Source organism: Hevea brasiliensis, chromosome 4, assembly GCF_030052815.1.
Source record: "Hevea brasiliensis isolate MT/VB/25A 57/8 chromosome 4, ASM3005281v1, whole genome shotgun sequence".
NCBI classification, from domain to species: Eukaryota; Viridiplantae; Streptophyta; class Magnoliopsida; order Malpighiales; family Euphorbiaceae; genus Hevea; species Hevea brasiliensis.
The window spans coordinates 15,831,053-15,848,531 of NC_079496.1; the positions used below are offsets into that span (position 1 = coordinate 15,831,053).

At 36.0% G+C, this 17,479-nt stretch overlaps 1 non-coding gene across 1 annotated transcript; it reads left to right on the top strand.

Moving 5' to 3' along the window:
- Positions 1 to 502: 502 nt before the first annotated feature.
- Positions 503 to 610, top strand: LOC131179694 (small nucleolar RNA R71). The gene has a single exon (XR_009148581.1). It is a non-coding gene; the product is annotated as a small nucleolar RNA R71 (small nucleolar RNA).
- Positions 611 to 17,479: the final 16,869 nt, after the last annotated feature.

A 17,479-nucleotide genomic window follows, 5' to 3' on the forward strand; every position in this document is an offset into this window, starting at 1 on the left:
ACTAGGTGGTTGTTGCCTAGGTTATTGGTATTAATGCCCTTGTTGTTGTGGTGAAAAGTTCTGAGTTGAAGCTTGATTTTGCTGATTCTCCCATGAAAAATTGGGATGATTCCTCCAAGCATATGAAGGATAATCTACTCCACAGCTCATTGTTCCTTCTGCATAAGTAACTTGTTGAGAACTTCCAGAACATGATGATGAACTGACTAGCATACTTAAATCCTCCATTTTCTTAGCAAGGACATTAGTGAGTGCATCAAATTTGGCATTGATCATGTTGAATGGATCAAGCTCATACATTCCAGCAACTTGCCTTTTTTGAGTTGGAGTTGACCCTCTTGGACTACTCCATAGATGATTGTTCTTTGCTATTTTCTCTAATAACTCATAAGCTTCATCTTCATGCTTAATGATGAATTCCCCTCCAGTTTGAGCATCAATGATTCCTCTGATAGCAGGAGTAACATTTGTGTAAAAATTCTGGTTTATCATCCATTTAGGAATGGCATGATGTGGACATTGTCTCTCCAATTCCTTCCATCTCATCCATGACTCATAAAGAGTCTCATCTTCTCTTGGTCTAAAAGCAATCATTTGATTCCTCAACTCTTGAGTTTTTCCAGGTGGAAAGTATTGAGCAAGAAATGCATCAGTGAGCTGCTCCCAATTTGTAATTGAGTTGTGAGGTAAAGAATCAAGCCAATCCAATGCTCTATCTTTCAAAGAGAATGGAAACAATTTTAACCTTGCTGCATCATCAGATACTCCTGGTTGCTTTTGCATGTCACAGATCATAACAAACTTCTTAAGATGAGTATGAGGATTTTCTGAAAGATGACCTCCGAATTGAGAATTCTGAATCATTTGTAGTACTCCAAAATCCATCTTATAACTGTTTGCATCAATTCTTGGTCTTGCTATACTCTCTCTTAAATCATCAAAATGAGGAAATGCGTGATCCATCATACTTTCCTTAGGCACATTAGCATTTACAACTTCTTCACCATGAGCTGCATTTTCATTGTTTCGATCATTTTCAACATTATCACCACCGATTCCAACTCTTTCTTCAGCCATTTCTTGTTCAATTTTAGCTGCTCTCAAAGCTTCTTTTCTTTTTCTGGTTTCTTTCTTGTTGGCTTTACAAAACTTCTCAATTTCAGGGTTGAACAATAAGGATGTGTCACTTGTGCTTCTAGCTCTTCTCATAAAAGATTAAAAGTACCTGAAAAAGAACAAACAAACACAAAATGAAAAGATAACAAAGATAAAACTATAAACAACTAAAATAATCAAGAATTCAATCTTAAACAAACAACTCCCCGGCAACGGCGCCAAAAACTTAATGTGTCCCAACCGCAAGTGCACGGGTCGTTCAAGTAGTATAGAAAAAGATATCGTTCCCACGAGGAGTTGTGTTAATGATTGAATTTTTGATATAAAATAAAATATGTTAAAATTGTATTTTAATCAAATTAATAAAAGAAATTTAGGAATTTGAAGCATAAGGTATGAAAATGCAAAACTAAATTTAAACAATGACTAATTTAATAATTTGCAAAATAAAGAAATTGATAATAATGAAAATTAATAAAATGAGATTAAACTAAACACTCAAAAGTAAAATTCCAAGCAATAATTGATGAAAGACGATTCTGGAGTTAAGGGTTCATATTTAAGTCATTTTGGGATTTTTCCTAGCTAGCCCAATCCATGAAATTTATGGGTTTAAAGGAGATTAATTCTAAAATCCTTTAAAAACTCTTTCGAGTGAGACAAAGAGTGCCTTAATTAACTTAATCCTACTTCCGTGGAGTTAAAATTAACCAAGACCCATTAGGTTCTTTAATCAATCTATTAAAACCCTCTTAACCCTTAGTCTATTTCTAGATCTAAGTTAATTAAGTCCAATTTCTTGATTAACTATCACTTGGTTTTCTCCTTTCGGTGCTTCATCCAAGGATTAAGAACATAACTTAATGGGGCCCTTCATTAAGCATGTGAATAAGCACACAAGAAATGGATTAAACCTCATAAATTCATTAAATTGGGACTAACCCAGTTCAAATCCACAAAAATAACTAAATATTACATCCCTTACTCCAGAATCAAAGTAAAACTACTCACTATCCATAATGTTTAAAAGATATTCTGATTTAATATGGAAATAAAACTTTAATCTAAGCTAAGAAACAAAAAGCTCAACACTAGAAATGTAGGAAAAATGTAAGAAAAGAAAGGAATCCTCAAATCTGGTTGAAAATGGTGTGGGAGGTGATTGTGTCTCTTGATTGTCTTTGCTCCTTCTTCTCCTCTTCCTTCTCTTTCTTTCCCCCTTTCTAAAATGGGAAATGGGGCTATTTATAGCATTTTCTGACATGGAGCCCTAAAATGGTGTGTTTTAAGAGGGATTTTCTGAGGGAATCTTCTGCCAGCTCATTAATGAAATCTTTGTGGGACTGCATAAGTGGACTGCATAAGTCATGCAGTCCCTTATGCGCTTACCGGTTTCTGGCTCACTTATGCGAAACTGCATGACCAGGTGCATAGGTTATGCACAATTCCGTGAGATTGCATAAGGGGGCGTGAATCCGCATAAGCCATGCACTCTCCTTATGCACAATTCGGCAGGTATTGGAACAGTGATTTTTCTCCTTATGCAGATCTGCATGGCTTATGCGGCAAGTTATGCGCAATTTGGCCAATGCATATTTCAACTTTGAAACTTGTTTTTGACATCTTTGGCTGTAGAGATCACTCCTCAATGGAAAATTTTCTTTTTAGTCCTTCCAAAACACCATTTTTCCTACAAAATAAAGTAAAAATTACAAATTAATCCAAAATTGACAATTATGAAAAACTAACTAATTAACTAATGAAATTAGCTAAAAATGACTAATAATCAAATAAAATGGCTATGAAATTAAACCTAAATGATTATGAAAAATGTATGCATCATGTACAAACCTTTTATCTAGACTTATCTTGGTTCAATTCCTTCTTCTTCCTTGGAGGGCTCTTTTCCCACTAAAACACATAACTAGAGTGTTTCAATATCTATTCAATTTATTTCTAATAAATAAATTCAATAACTAAATTTTGTACACTTAATTTATCCCATAAAATTGAGTCCTTTGTATTTAGTGTAATTGTAGTTACTATTCATTTGACCATTTGGTCAAAATATTGACTTTTTCATACTAATTAGATATGCTAATTCTAATTACACCCATATACCACATTTTGAGTCGTATTTTTGGTGGCATTGATTGCCAAATTCAATTCAAAGCCTATTAGGGTTAAATCTCAAAATTTTAGTTTTGGATTACTTGTTTGTACTGTTCTATTGGTCTATCTACAGTGGAAATTTGGCTACATGTCTTTCATCAAAGTTGTTCCTTATTGTCTTATCATTAATTCTCTTTTTGAATCACTCAATTTGGAGTTTTGTAGCTCAAGATATGGCCATTTGAACATGGCTAGCCGGATTGGTCTAACCCAGATTTCTGGGCACCTACTTTGGTTCTGACAGTTTTGGACTACTAATTTTTTATGGCAAAATAACTGGGTTATGGGCAGAATTTGAGTTGGTGCTCTTCATAAGAGTTGTATTGCTATGTCATACCTTTCCAATGCCATAAAAATCAGGTCATTTGGACTTGTATAGCCCAAGTTATGGCCAAATGAAGAAACACTATTTATTTGGTCATTTTGGTACAGTGGCAATGCACTACACCTGGGTTTAACCTGATTGTTCACTATCCTAATGTCATTTTCTGGGCATGGTTCCTAAATTGAAAAATGTGCCATTATGTGTCTATTTTCATTCCCAATTAGCCTCACACCAATTGGGTTGGTAAATTTTCAGTTCTAGTCCCTGAAAAAGACCTAGGTCAAGCTGCCAGAATAGTGACCCTAACCAATCCGAATTGCAATTTCATTCTACCAATTCAAACACACCACAAATGGTCCCAATTGACCATTTTCAACCTCCATTAAGGTCATTTGCATCATTTGACCAATTTCTCAATTTTTCCCAAATTTTCAAGAGGGTTAAGAACCCCAATTTCACAATTATGAGATCTAATGCAATTAAAGTTTATAATCAACCTTTATACACCTAATTTAACTTAACTACCACTTCAATTCCATCAAATTCATGAAATATCAATACCCCTAATGTTGGCAGAATTTACCTTTAGTTCCCCATAATAGTTTTGTTTTAAATTTTAGTTAAATTCTAAGTTAATTGAACTAAAAAACATATAATTTAAACAAAAGAATTCAAGTTTAATTACTAATCTCAACTTTGATGTCCAATTCTTCAATTCTCTTCTTTTTTTTTCCTTTTCTTTGTTTCTTCAATCTTCTTTTCTAGTTGAGAAAACAAGGTTTTATGGGAAATTTTGGAGGAAATTAGGGTTTTGTGTATAGAAATTAAGCTAGCATCAAGCTTTCATGGAAGTTTGTTAATGGAGGTGGGAATGGGTGTCTTGGCCGAAACTTGAAGAAGGAGAAGAAGTGATTTTTTCTTTTTAATTTTTTTTATGAGTTTTATGTCTTATTAAGTGTAATTTAACTAATTTGACTTGGTTAAATAAAGTGGGTAAATTAAAATGAATTTTGACATCATTCATGATGTCATATGTGTGATGCAATAAAACTTTTTCTTTTCTTTTTTCATTTTTCTTAATTTTTAATAGTTTTTTAATTTAATTCTCGATTTCGAAATTTTTATTTCTTCGATTTTATTGGACAGTTAGGTTATGAGTCACTTCTAGGCATGAATTGATCAAACTGTCCCTCGCCGATTCGATCCGGTTTGTAAGTAATTCAATATTTCTTCTGGATTCTTGATCTAATTATTTGACCTATATAACAATTCTTTTCTATGATTTTCTCTTATCTACTATGTTTGCAGTAGACCTAAGGACCACGGCGTTATAATTTTCGATTTGAAATTAGGGTTTAGACTGACCTCGCAGTCACTTCCCGATAAGGTTACCCATCGCTGTGACCTTCGGCTCATTTAACTTTTTATACATTATTTTTCTTATTTATACTTAACATTCTAGTCAACACTATTTATTTTCGTTCAGGGCTTTTCTAGGTATCTTAAATGTGGTTCTAATCTCCTTAATTGTTTGGACCGACACCGATCACCGGAACAGTAAAATATACCAGGTTATGCATATAGGGGTGTTACAACTGCAGTAACCTCCTCCACCTTCAAAGTCTCATTTCCAACTGTTAGGGCTGTCACTAAGCTTTTATGAGATTGTGGGAGAGAGGTTAGAAGCAAGAGAGCTTTATCTTCATTGTCTACCTTCATACCAACACTAGCCAATTGGGTAATTAATTTATTGAAAACATTAAGATGATCCCTCTCATTAGTACCTTCTCCATTCTGAGTTGGTACAACTCCTTCTTTAGGTACAAGCAATTTGTGAGTAACTTTGGTATGTAAAAAATCTCCAATTTCTTCCACAAAACAACTGGCGAAGTTTCCTCTAAAATATTATACTTCACATCAGCGGCTACCGTCAATCTAACCATACTCATGACCTATTGTTGAAGCTCCTTACAATCATCATCTTTCATAATTGTCGGTTGCTTTTCATTCAATGCTTTGATTAATCCTTATTGCACAAGGATATCCTTCACGGTGCTTTGGTATAGACTAAAATTATTTTTGCCATCGAATAGCTTCACCTCAAATTTTATGCTTGCCATCTTTGACATCTCAAACCACAGCTTTGATACCACTTATTGTGAAAATCACACCAATACAAAATAAAGAGTACAAAATTTAACGTAGTTCAGCGTAAGCTTACTCCACCAATAAATCAACTATCAAGGAAAAATAATTATACAACCACTAATTATTTTTCTCATCCTTAAAATTACTCAAATAAAACTCATGGAATTCAATGCACCTCTCCACTTTGTGAGCTCTCTACAATACATACAAAGGCCAACTAACTATTCATATATATAGTCACTAAAAAATCTAGTCCTTTTGAAACTTTAATTATTATAATTTAATTTCTACTAAACTTTCTAAACTAATTATACTTCCTAATTCTAATTGGACTTGGACTCACACACACACACACACACACATATGTAAAAGTTTAAAATTTTGATTTTAATTGATGCTGTCGTGAGCTTTAAAGGTCCAGTCCTGTGCCATATAAGCCTGTAAAACAAAGAAATATGAGGTCGGTGGCCTTTCAGCCAGCCACTCCAACGCTCAAGTCAGAAAATAGTAGTTTGAAAATAAAAGAATAAGAGAATAGTTTGGTATTCATTTTGATAGTATGTATGCGTACCTGATTCCTGGTTCTTTTTTAATATTTATAGGCTTTACGAAAAATAGTCATTGCCTTAAACAAGGAGATAAACCAGGATTGACGTGCTGAGATTATCTCCTAAAAATCTAGCTTTATTTTTGTTTAATGCTACTTCTGTTTGGTATAGGTTTTGCTCAGCTTATTAGGTGAGCAATAATGTTGCTTCCTTCATCGCTGCTCGATCTATACCTATACGAAACTATCTTTTGTTTGGCTTGAAACTACTTGGTTTAGGTGTTTAAGTAGCCTCTCATTAGGTTTTGACTCTCTGGATGAGTGTTACTATTTAATTGCTACGTTAGATATTTTGTTTTGAACACTGACTATTTTGACAGCCATATTGGATATTTTATTCCGAGGGCTGACTATTTGACTTGATCTTGAACCATTAGTATCATTAGTTCCCCCTCCAGTCGCTATAAATCTTTAGGTTCATGTGTTACTGTTCATCTAGTTATCTCATGCAGAGTTCCTTTGTCACGCGTGATCATGTGTGATCTTGGAAATGTGACCTATGGATAGCTGTCGGGTGCTCCTTTCATATTGCGTCTCTTTAATGGTGACGGTTGTTATTAAAACTTCTTTTGGAAACACAAATGGTTTTTTGGTGGCACTATGATGGCAGTTTAAAATTCGAGATGTCATTTATTGCCCTCTTTGCCTTATATAAACCAACTTCCCCTCTCATTACTTACTTTTGCTTACATTTCTCTCTACAAACCTTCATTATCTTCTTTGCATTTCTTGCAATCTCCTCTGATTTAAAGGTAATATTCGATTCTCTCTTGTTTTTTTTCTTTTTTGCATTTCTTGCAATCTCCTCTGATTTAAAGGTAATCTTCGATTCTCTCTTGTTTTTCTTGTTTTCTCTCCCATATTTCTTAAAAATGAGCAAGGATAGAGATTCTAGTGCAATGCCTCAATCCCCAGTGGTGGTTTTTAGCTAATATTCGAGTACCTAGCATTTGTTTTCTAATGTCGAACGCTAAAATGGAGAAGGAAATTCCCCGAAGGTCACTAGATTGATAGTACTCACTACTGCTAAATCTGGAAAGGTAACTATTGAAGCAATAAGGGCTTGGAATACAGGAGTGACCTCTATTGCATTGAGCAACACTATTGGGGCCACTGAGACTCTATCTTACTTCAATAGTTAGGACCTCCTTCACCTTAGCAAAACTTATAGAATTGACAAAGATAGATTTCATATATCCCTAGTTGGTAAGAGAGGGTGGGTCGATGGAACTTTCCTTTGATCGGTACCAGTAGCAGTATATGATGAGTGGTTAAAGGTTGGCTTGAGGCTTACGCTCTGTAACACCCCTATTTGCATAGCGTGGTACATTTTATTGTTTCGGTGATCGGTGTCGGTCCAAATAATTAAGAGAATTAGAATCTCATCTAAAACACCTAGATAAGCCCTGAATGAAAATAATTAGTGATTGCCAGTTAGTTAGTTATAAATAAGAAAAACATAACAAAAAAGGTTAAATGAGCCGGGAGTCACAGCGATAGGTGACCTTCCCGGGAAGGGACTGCAAGGGCTATCGTAATCCGAATTCTGAAATGGAAAATGTGACACCGCGATCCTTAGGACTATTGCGAACACAGTGAAAAAGAAAAAATCACAAAAAAGAATTATTAAACATGTCAAATAATTAGGTTAGGGATGCGAAAGAAATATCGAATAACTTGCAAACCGAATTGAACCAACGAGGGGCAATTTAGTCAATTCACCCCTAGAGTTGACTCCTAACCTAACTGTCCAATAAAATCAGAGAAACAAAAATTTTGGAGTCGAGAATTAAATTAAAGAACTAATGAAAAAATAAATGAAAATAGAAAAAGAGAAAAGAAAAGTTATTACATCATGCTTACCTCACCTTTATGACATCATAAATAATTTGTAATTTTCCCTACATAATTGACCATGTCAAAATCATTATTAAAGACATAAAATACATTAAAATTAAAAGAAACAAAAATTTCTTCATCTACCTAAAAGTGTGCCGTCCATCCTCATCTCTCATTTTCTCCATTTCTAAACCTCCATGGAAGCTTGAACTCAAGCTTTTGATCCCATCAATTAACCCTAAATTCCCCCAAAACTCTCCATTAAACTTTATTAACTCAACTAGAAAAGAGGATTGAAGAAGGAGAAAGGTGAAAGAAATTGGTGATTGAAAATCAAAGTTTGAGGTTAGTGAGCAAACTTCCATTATTTAATTTCTATGTTTTTGGTTCAAGTAACTTAGATTTTCACTTAAAAATCAAAAGAAAACACTTGTTGGGGGATTAAGATGGAATTCGGCCAGCTTATGTTAGGGTTTGAAATGAATAATTTTGATGCAATTGATTGGTTGTTTTGGTTGAATGAAGTATGTAGACATTGAATGTACACTTGGATTTCATTAGATATTAAATTTATGTAATTAGGGTTCTTGGCATCTTGGAAAATTGGGAAAATTTTGTGGAATTGGTCAATTGATGTAATTGACCTTATTTGAGTTGAAAAATGGTCAATTGAGACCATTTGTGGTGTGTGTAAATTGATAGAACCAAGTTACAATTCGGATTGGTTAGTGTTCAAATTCTGGCAGCTTGACCTAAATCTCTTTCAGGAACCAAAACTGGAAATTTACTAACCCAATTGGTGTGAGGCCAATTGGGAATGAAAATACACACAATAATGGACCAATTTTCATTTAGGAATCTTGCCCAAAAAATAACTATAACTTAGTGAACAATTAGGTCAAACTCGGTTGTAGTGCACTGCCACTGTACCAAAATGACCAAATAAACAGTGTTTGTTCATTTGGCCATAACTTGAGCTATACAGGTCCAAATGACCTGGTTTTTGTGGCATTAAAAGGTATGACATAACATTACAACTTTCATGAAGAACACCAACCCAAATTCTGCCCATAACCTAGTCGTTTTACCACCCAAAATTAGTAACCCAAAACTGCCAGAACCAAATTAGGTACCCATAAATTCTGGGTAGACCAATCTGGACAGCCCTATTCAAATGGCTATAACTTGGGCTACAAAACTTCAAATGGAGTGATTCAAAAAGAAAATTAAAGTTAAGACAATAAGGAACAAGTTTTATGAATAACACTTTGTCAAATTCTAATAGTAACATGACCAATAGAACAGTACAAAACAAGATACCAAATCTGAAAAATTTGAAATTATGCCTAGGAAACCTAAAAATCTAAGGAGTAACTAAAACCCACAAAATTGATAACCAAAATGTGGTATGTGGGTGAAATTGAAATCCTTATACCTATTAAGCATAAGAAAGTCAACAAATCGACTTGAATAATGTCGTGAATAATAACCCCGAAATGTAAATTTTAAAGAACGTCAAGTTAAGCATATTAAAGCTAGAAATAAATAGATTTGAATTTGTTTTTGAATTTATGATAAATTGTGATACTGAAACACTGTAAAATTGTGTGTTTCAGTTGAAAGGAATACCAGGAAAGAACCCGAGACGTCGAGTCAAAGCCTAGAGACGACTCGCACAAGATTTGTGCACAACATAAAATATTCTTTAAAATTTCCTTTTCAAAGTGCATGAAATGAATTGTGATTTATTTATATTGCAAAATGGTGATTGAAATGTATATTATGCTATTGATCTAAATTGTTGAAAATTTAATTGCATGTGTGTTATCAGTAAATGTTTGGAAAATTATTGAGATAGTTTTGAAACTACAGTGTCATGATCATATATTTGAATGCCTCACTAGCATGACTAGTGAGAGGAATTAGTTTTGAATTTTGATTCCCTCTCTGGCTGAAGTGTTGAGGTGTGTGCTAGTAGAGGAAGAAATTGAATGGGTACCCATAGATTGAGCTAGCTAGCCTTGAGATTCCTCATAAGCCTCTGGCTATTGAGATGAACATTGTTCTGATGGCATAATATAACTGTGAGTTTTTATGAAATTTATTTTGAGACTGTTTGGACTAAAAGTTTGTAAATTATGTTTTATATTTGTTTTTCATTTCAGTACCATATTTGAATAAATGTGATTGAATTATGCATAAAATGTTATTTTAGTATGTTGTGCACCACTGAGTCATAGTACTCAGCTATGGCTGTTCATTGCTGTAGCAGGTAGAGAGACTGGTAGAGCAGCTGAGTGAGCTACTAAGGAGTACTGAGCTACTTTTGGATATTTTATTGGGTATAATTTTATACCTTTATTGTATATATTCCTTATGATGTAAATAACTGTATGTACCTTTGTAAATGGGTCTTGAGCAGATTGTACAGATTTTGCAATAATATTATTTTGGACTTCTTGATGTAACTTTTGGACTGATGAATATAAATTAAATTTTCTTTAATGCAATGAGTATGACATTAATTATTAATAATTTTGGAAATAATTGAATTGAAATTTTGAGTTGTGAACTATTTATTTGAAATGTGGAGTTTGGGGAAAATTTGTGTTGATTGAGTTGAAATGGTGGTTGATTTTGGTTGAAGTGTTATATTGGAAGTGTTTTCAACAGGTAAAATTTTTCAGTTTTCTCAAATACAGCTGGCACTCTGCCGAAATTTTTCTAAAATTTGCGGAAAAATGAAAATGGACAGAAATTTTACGTGACTTTTAAACCTTAATTAAATGTTTTAATTCCTACCAAAAATGCTCACCACTTTCAAAAAGTAAGAAAATGGTTTTAAAATCCCTTGTAGTATATTTAATGGGTTATCGGTAGGCGAAGTACGATAATTTATTAGGTATACTACGGGATCATGTTATGCCTTACAGAGGGATAAGGTGTGACATGTTTTAGTGGTATCAGAGTGAATTTTTAAAGTATATTTTGACTTGTAAATTTGTGTCTTTTCTTTGATAAGTGCAACTGCTTAATGTCCTTATTTGTTACATATAGTGCATTACATCATAAATATAAACTAATGGAGAGAAATCTCCTTGTGTTATTTTTTCAGAAGATATCCTAACTCCAAACTGAAATGGAAGAAGGGGATCGCTCAGTTGAGCAGTCAGTAGAGGCTGAGGCCCAAGGGAAAGCCCCAGCTCTCTAAAATGTTAGTGGTTCAGTAGCACTAGCTCCACAAATACCATAGTTTCCAACACAGTTTGCTCAGCAAATGGCTGCAATATTTCAATAGATGGCTGGGGGTATGCCTGCTCAAGCTTCACTCTAGACACCGGTGGTGCAACCTCAGGCTCCAACCAAACAATATGAAAAGCTATTGAAATATAAGGCAACAGAATTCAAGGGTACAGTAGACCCTCTAGAGGCAGAGCAGTGGCTGGAGAGAATGGATCGAGTGTTCAAGAAACTGCACTTCCCAGATGAACTGAAATTTGAATATTCCGTCTCTTACTTCAAGGAGATGCGTACAATTGGTGAAAAACCACCCCCCACAGCTTGGCAGAACCACCAGTATTGACCTGGGATGACTTCATCAGAGAATTCAGACAGAAATATGTCTCAGATGCATATATGGACCAAAAATTGCAAGAATTTTTAAGTCTGAAGCAAGGAAACCGGTCTGTGGCAAAATATAAAAGGGAGTTCTCCCGCTTAAGCCATTTTGCAGGGAGTCTCCTATCTACTAGCAGAGAAAGGTGCAAGAGGTTTGAAACCGGCTTAAAGCCTAGTCTAAGAGTACAAGTGGTTGGATTTAAATACAGTAACTTCTCTGAACTTATGTCCCAAGCACTTGAAGTAGAGAGAATTGAGTTAGAAGCGACACCAATTAAAGAGAAAACAGAGAAGACTGAAAAATCAGAGAAAGATAAAGGTGAAAAATTAGTTGAGCAAAGTTCCAGTGGCAATACTAGAAAAAGAAAGAAATTTAGGGGATCAGGCAGAGGCGGAAGGTCTGGTAGAGGTAGATTTTTTGGGCAGAAACTCCCTTGGTCTGGTCAATAGATGTCTAGGAATTCTCACCCTCCCCACCCCTGTGAGACATGCGGCAAGACTCATGGAGGAGTATGCTATTGGGCTATAGGAGCTTGCTTTAACTATGGAGGTATGGGCCATCTGGCCAAGGACTACACCAGTGCCCATAGATTTGGACCAGCTCCTACCACTGCAGAAGGATCTATTCAGAGTTCTGCTACCAGAGGTTCACAACCAGTTAGTAGAGGTAGAGGCAGAGGTCAGGGCAGCACTTCAGGCAGTCAGGGTATAGTAAACTAGTCAGAAAAAGGTAGTGCTTCAGCCAGAGTCTACACTATGAGACAGCGGGAAGAAGCTGAAACTTCTTACATTGTGGCCAGTACATTCTCTATCTCTGATCAGAATGTTTTTGCCTTGTTTGATCCAGGCTCTACACACTCATATGTTAGTGCTAGCATAGTTAGCTCCCTTGTTGTTCTGTGTGTCAAAATGGGTTTTGAAGTGCTAGTAACTAGTCCGTTAGGACAAGAGGCCTGGGTCAATAGAATCTATAAAGATTGTCCTTTGGTAATCCAAGGACATGTTTTTCTATCAGATTTGATTGAAATGCCCTTCAGAGATTATGATATCATCTTAGGCATGGATTGGTTAGCCAGGCTTTATGCAATGATTGACTGTAGATTGAAGATAGTCACTTTTGGTCTCCCTCAGTATGGTGATATGGTAATACATGGGGAGAGGTAACTATTACCATTAAACATCATTTCAGCTGCACTAGCCAAAAAGATGATCAGAAAGGGGTGTGAAGTATACTTGGCACATGTGATAGACACCCAAGTGGGGAGTCCAGTATTGAGAGACATCCCTACAGTATGTGACTTTCCGAAAGTGTTCCCTGATGAGTTGCCAGGATTACCTCCGAAAAGAGAGGTGCAGTTTGAGATTAATATCATGCCTGGTGTGGACCCAATTTCTATAATACTATATAGAATGGCACCAGGAGAATTGAAAGAGTTGAAAGTGCAGTTATAAGAGCTGCTTGGCAAGGGCTTCACTCCCCCTAGTGTGTCATCTTGGAGAGCGCCAGTGTTGTTTGTTAAGAAGAAAGATGGCACTCTCCATTTATGTATTGACTATCGGCAGTTGAATAAGGTGACAATAAAGAATAGATACCCATTGCCCTGCATTAATGACTTGTTTGATCAGTTGAGGGGTATAGCCGTGTTCTCTAAAATTGACCTGAGATCGGGTTATTATCAGCTGAAGGTGTAAGAGCAGAGTATCCCTAAAACTGCTTTTAGAACTCGATGTGGCCATTATAAGTTTCTGGTTATGCCATTCAGGTTGACTAATGCTCCAGCTGCATTTATGAATCTGATGAACACTATCTTCAGACCATAACTCGACCAGTTTTTAGTGGTGTTTATTGATGACATCTTGGTGTATTTGAGGAGTGCAAAGGAGCATGATAGACATCTGCGGATTGTACTACAGACTTTGAGGGAGAAATAGCTATATATAAAATTGTCAAAGTGTGAATTTTGACTGAAGAAAATATCCTTCTTAGGGCACATAGTATCGGCAGAGGGCATCAAGGTAGATCCAAGTAAGATAGAAGCTGTCTTTAATTGGAAGCCACCCAGAAATATCACAAAGATTCGCAGTTTTCTGGGTTTAGCTGGATACTACCGTCGATTTGTGAAGGGGTTTTCTATGTTGGCTTCTCCATTGACCAAGCTACTTCGAAAAAATGTGAAATATCAGTGGACGGATAAATGCCAGCAGAGTTTTGATGAATTGAAGAGGTGTTTGACTGAGGCTCCAGTCCTGACTTTACCTACACCGGGTAAAGAATACTAAGTTTACAGTGATGTTTCTCACAATGGGTTAGGCTGTGTACTGATGCAAGATCAAAATGTCATTGCATATGCATCACGCCAGCTGAAATCGCATGAGAGGAACTATCCGACACATGACTTGGAGCTTGCAGCTATTGTATTTGCTCTTAAGATCTAGAGATACTACTTATATGGGGAGAAGTGTTACATCTACATAGATCATAAGAGTTTGAAGTATCTGAGCACTCAGAAAGAGTTGAATTTGAGACAGAGGAGATGGTTAGAATTGATTAAAGACTATGATTGTCTGATAGACTATCAGCCAGGGAAGGCAAATGTTGTGGCTAACGCCTTAAGTCACAAGACTATGGCAAGTCTAAGAGTTTCTCCTTTGTCTATGGTACATGAGTTGAGAGCATTGCATGCCAGCTTAGAGATTAATGATGAGGGGTAGACAACAATTGCATGGCATGTACAGCCAGTGTTGATTGATTAGATTAGAATGGCTGCTCAGAATGATTAGAAATATCAGAAGCTATTAGAAGAAGTCAGACAGGGCAAGAAACCAGAATTCTCAGTGAGAGATGACGGCCTACTACTTTACCAGCCCAGAATGTGCATTCCTAATGATATTGATTTGAGGCAGATCATTATGAAGGAAGCACATGAGTCTCCTTTTGCTATGCACCCTGGTGGTACTAAAATGTATAGAGAGCTGAAAGAGCACTACTGGTGGATGGATATGAAAAGAGATGTAGCTAAATTTAATTCCAAATGCCTAACTTGTTAGCAAGTGAAGGCAGAACATCAAGTACCAGCTGGTTTGTTACATCCACTACCAGTATCGGAATGGAAATGAGAGAGATTAATGATGGATTTTGTGATGGGACTTCCGAGGACACAGAAAAGTCATGATGCAGTATGGGTCATTAGTAACAGACTGACCAAGTTTGCTCATTTTCTGCTTGTCTGGATTGACTACAGTTAGAAAGATTGGCCAAGTTGTACATTAATGAGATAGTAAGACTGCATGGAGTGCCAGTATCTATTGTATTTGACAGAGATCCTAGGTTCACTTCTAGATTCTGGGGTAGTCTTCAGAGAGCCCTAGGAACTAGATTGAACTTCAGTATGGCATTCTACCCACAGACAGATGGCCAGTCTGAGAGGGTAATTCAAATTTTGGAGGACATGCTACGGGCTTGTGCGATTGAGTTTGAGGGCAATTGGGACACACACTTGCCTTTGATTGAGTTTGCTTACAATAACAGCTACCAATCAAGCACTGGGATGCCTCCATATGAAGCTCTGTATGGCAGAAAATGTAGAATCCCATTGTGTTGGGATGACGTGGGTGAAAGAAAGATGATTCGGCCAGAAATTGTTCAGTAGACTGAAGAGAAAATCAGATTAATCAGAGACTGACTCAAGGCTGCATCAGATCGTCAGAAGTCCTATATTGATCTAAAGAGGCGAGATATTGAGTATGCAGTGGGTGACAAAGTATTCCTTAATGTTTCCCCTTGGAAGAAAATTATGAGATTCGGCAGAAAGGGGAAACTGAGCCCTCGTTTCATCGGGCCGTATGAGGTTCTAAAGAGAGTAGGTCCTTTAGCATACCGTTTGGCACTACCTCCAGAGTTGAAGAAGATACATAATGTCTTCCATGTATCGATGTTGAGGAGGTACAGATCTGACCCATCTCATATATTACCAGTGGAAGAAATTGAAGTGAATCCAGACCTCACATATGAGGAAGAACCCATAAAGATTATGGCTTATGAGGTGAAGCAGCTACGGAATAAGCAGATACTGCTGGTAAAAGTGCTATGGAACCATCATTCAGGCAAGGAGGCTACTTGGGAACGAGAGGAGGACAAGAGGAACAACACCCACAGCTGTTCAGAGACTGATACCAGGTAAAATTTCAAGACAAAATTTATTTTAAGGGGAGGAGAATTGTAACACCCTTATTTGCATAGCCTGGTACACTTTATTGTTCCGATGATCGGTGTCGGTCCAGAAAATTAAGAGAATTAGAACCTCATCTAAGACACCTAGATAAGCCCTGAATGAAAATAATTAGTGATTGCCAGTTAGTTAGTTATAAATAAGAAAAACAGAACAAAAAAGGTTAAATGAGCTGGAAGTCACAGTGATAGGTGTCCTTCCTGGGAAAGGACTGCGAGGGCCATCGTAACCCCAATTCTGAAGCGAAAAATGTGACGCCGTAGTCCTTAGGACTATTGCAAACATAGTGGAAAAGAGAAAATCACAGAAAAGAATTGTTAAGCAGGTCAAATAATTAGGTCAGGGATCCAGAAGAAATATCAAATAACTTGCAAATCGGATTGAACTAGCGAGGGGCAATTTGGTCAATTCACCCTTAGAGTTGACTCCTGACCTAACTGTCCAATAAAATCGAAGAAACGAAAATTTTGAAATCGAGAATTAAATTAAAGAACTAATAGAAAAATAAATGAAAATAGAAAAAGAGAAAAGAAAAGTTATTACATCATGCTTACCTCACCTTTATGACATCATAAATAATTTGTAATTTTCCCTACATAATTGACCAAGTCAAAATCATTATTAAAGACATAAAAATGCATTAAAATTAAAAGAAACAAAAATTTCTTCATCTTCCTAAAAGTGTGTCACCCACTCTCATCTCTCACTTTCTCCATTTCTAAACCTCCATGGAAGCTTAAACTCAAGCTTTTGATCCCATCAATTAACCCTAAATTCCCCCAAAACTCTCCATTAAACTTTGTTAACTCAACTAGAAAAGAGGATTGAAGAAGGAGAAAGGTGAAAGAAATTGGTGATTGAAAATCAAAGTTTGAGGTTAGTGAGCAAACTTCCATTCCTTTGTTTAATTTCTATGTTTTTTGTTCAAGTGACTTAGATTTTCACTTAAAAATCAAAAGAAAACACTTGTTGGGGGATTAAGATGGAATTCGGCCAGCTTGTGTTAGGGTTTGAAATGAATAATTTTGATGCAATTGATTGGTTGTTTTGGTTGACTGAAGTATGTAGACATTGAATGTACACTTGGATTTCATTAGATATTAAATTTATGTAATTAGGGTTCTTGGCATCTTGGAAAATTGGGAAAAATTTGTGGAATTGGTCAATTGATGTAATTGACCTTATTTGAGTTGAGAAATGGTCAATTGAGACCATTTGTGGTGTGTGTAAATTGATAGAACCAAGTTACAATTCGGATTGGTTAGTGTTCAAATTCTGGCGGCTTGACCTAGGTCCTTTTCAGGAACCAAAACTGAAAATTTACCAACCCAATTGGTGTGAGGCTAATTGGGAATGAAGATACACACATAATGGACCATTTTTCATTCAGGAATCTTGCCCAGAAAATGACCATAACTTAGTGAA